The sequence below is a fragment of the Ostrea edulis genome, chromosome 7 (assembly GCF_947568905.1).
Source record: "Ostrea edulis chromosome 7, xbOstEdul1.1, whole genome shotgun sequence".
NCBI classification, from domain to species: Eukaryota; Metazoa; Mollusca; class Bivalvia; order Ostreida; family Ostreidae; genus Ostrea; species Ostrea edulis.
In genome coordinates, this window is record NC_079170.1 from 73512160 (window position 1) to 73514865 (window position 2706).

Consider the following 2706-nt stretch of genomic DNA (forward strand, 5'->3'; position numbering starts at 1 on the left):
ATAGCCTTACTCCGCCCCTTGATAAAACAAATTATTCTGAATATTCATACTTTATTACATTTCAACCATATATATATTATATATATAAGGAATACAAAAGCACATTAAAAAACAAATGAAAATCTATCTTTCTCTCTTGTTCAGCAAAGGAATGTGAATGAAAAACCTGAGAAAAATGTCCATCACACATGACACCACAACAAGCATCGTTCTTTACGGGAATAAAACTTAATACTCCTTGCACCTCCCTCCCCCCAACGAACGAAAAAGAAAAAAAAGGGGGCAAAACAAAACAAAATACAAACCAAACAAAATCACACATAATACCACAATAATCATCGCTCTTTACGGGAATAAAATTTTTTGACTCCTTACAACACCCTCCCTAAAAAGAAAAACAACACTTTACGTCTGTGTCAAACAACTGCAAGTACCAGGATGCTTAAATGTATTTAAAATCCACTGAAATTGAATGTACAGTGAGCAAAGACTGGACCAGATACATCTTGATCCATGGATCTTGGCAGATTTACAGAGACAGGAGTAGTAATGGTAAAACTTGTTTCTTTCTTAAAGCGCGTTGGCTCCAAAACACTGGATATCTCTTTTACCATATCATCCGATGGTCTTTTATATTGACGAACGGATTCTATCGAGCGATGGCCCGTTCGATTCATAATTTCTTGTTCCTCGACGCCTGCCTGATACAACGCTGTTGCACACGTTCGTTTTCCGGAATGGTTGGTGAAATTGCCGTCTAACCTGTTCTCTTTACACATGGATTTCATCAAGGTTGATAATTTGTTTACACCAATACTTCTTCCCGTCCAGCGCTCTTCTGTAGAAGGACCCGTTTGGATCGTCATCATTTGAAGTACTACGAACAAGGCTAATGTACTCTTTATAAAAGTTGTATAAATCGTCATCCATGAAAATGTGTTTGATGATCTTAGGCGAAATATTGCGCTGGTTCAAACCCCCTATAATATACACAACATCGTTATTTACACAGTATTTATGCCTGTCAATATGCATTTAAAAAAACCTTCTAAAAATAATGATTTTATAGCAGTTCCTATTCAATACCCCCCTCTCCAAATTGCTGTTATAACCCAATAACATACACAGATCTACATAACGTAAGTGGAGTATTTGCTGAAATCATTTGTATATATCATACTGTTATAAGCTTACCTTTGTAAGTTTTACTTGTACGCCTCTAAATACGATGTAAGGCCTTTCATTATCATTCAAATCGTGAAGTTCAAACTGGTCCATCGTCAGGTTTCTATGTTCATCCACCCCTCGTAATCCAAACCGCTTACAGTTGTAGAAGAAGACCGAATTCAGCAATGACTTGGAAGTGGAATATCCTTATATATCCTTCTCCCATAGGCATTTTTCTTCTTTATCTGACAACGGCTCCGCTTGTCTTTTTACAATTCCAATTCCTTGAGCAGTTAACTCTGACATGCGCTCAGAGCCCGTCTGAATCCTAAGAAATTCAGATTTCTTTCGTCTAAAAAGTTTGAATGGTTTCCCTTTTCTCGGAGATGTCCCAAAAGGCCAACACAGAGCTGATAAAGAGACCTTGGAGAGTACGGGGCTCCGTCCTTTCTTCTTGCCTCGAGCACGAACCTGCTCATCCATTCATTCATTTCAATTTCATTCATTTGTGCCAAATCGGGAATGAACACTCCAGTGATTTCCATTCGATATTTTCTCCATTCCTGGAACGTAGTAAAGCTCCAATTCGTGTTTTTACGTGTGTTTTTGCTCTCAAAAGACTATTTAATATTGTCTATATCCCTCTCTTCTAGCGGCGGTCCAACACGCGGCGCGCTCTGCTGTTTAACGTCGTCGTTTATCATTTCAAATTCTTGCAATATGGAAAAATTAGCAACATCCTCAGGATCCACTTTATAAAAGTCAATAGTTTGTGTTAAAGTCATTTCATTTAAAGATTCTTCAGTTTCGGCGATATCAAGCGCCTGAGACAACACAAAATCAAATCCGTCTTCCTCCATGCTGATACCTGCACTGACCACCCGAGCACGTGCCGTTTCGTGCGGTATCTTTGTTTACGAAAGTCCATTAGGATCATTTTTGTAGCTAAAAAATGTTTTTCGCGTTAAAATGCGAAACTTTCGCAAATAAACGGGTTACTTTTGCGTAACAACGCGAAACATTTTGCTATAAAACGCAATACTTCCGCAAATAAACACGAAACTTTGGCGTTATAAAGCGAAACTATTGCAAATAATTTCAAAACTTTCACGTTATAACGCGGAAGTAACATGTTTATTCGCGAAAATTTGCGTCATCACGCTTTTATTCGCAAACAATTTGGCGTTATAACGCAAAAAAAAAAAAAAAAAAAAAAAAAGAAGAAAAAGATATGTACTAGTGGACTTTTGCGAGAACGACTGACTTTCACGGTCAACGGCTGACTTTGACATTTAAACCTGAGTATTGTACGGAAGCACGGAATCGTTAAATATATGCAATGTCGATTTGTTGAACAGAATATAGGGAACTTCTGCCTCGCTCTTGAGCTAACTTGATAGTGATTTCTCTTGATCACGCAAATTAAGCAAAGACGAGCGTGTTCAAACCGCTGCACGTTACAAAATGATGACAGTGTAGTGACTCGGGTGTTTGGCTGTCCAGTGGCTTGTTTCAGGTAGAGTATGTTTGGAGCTCTGG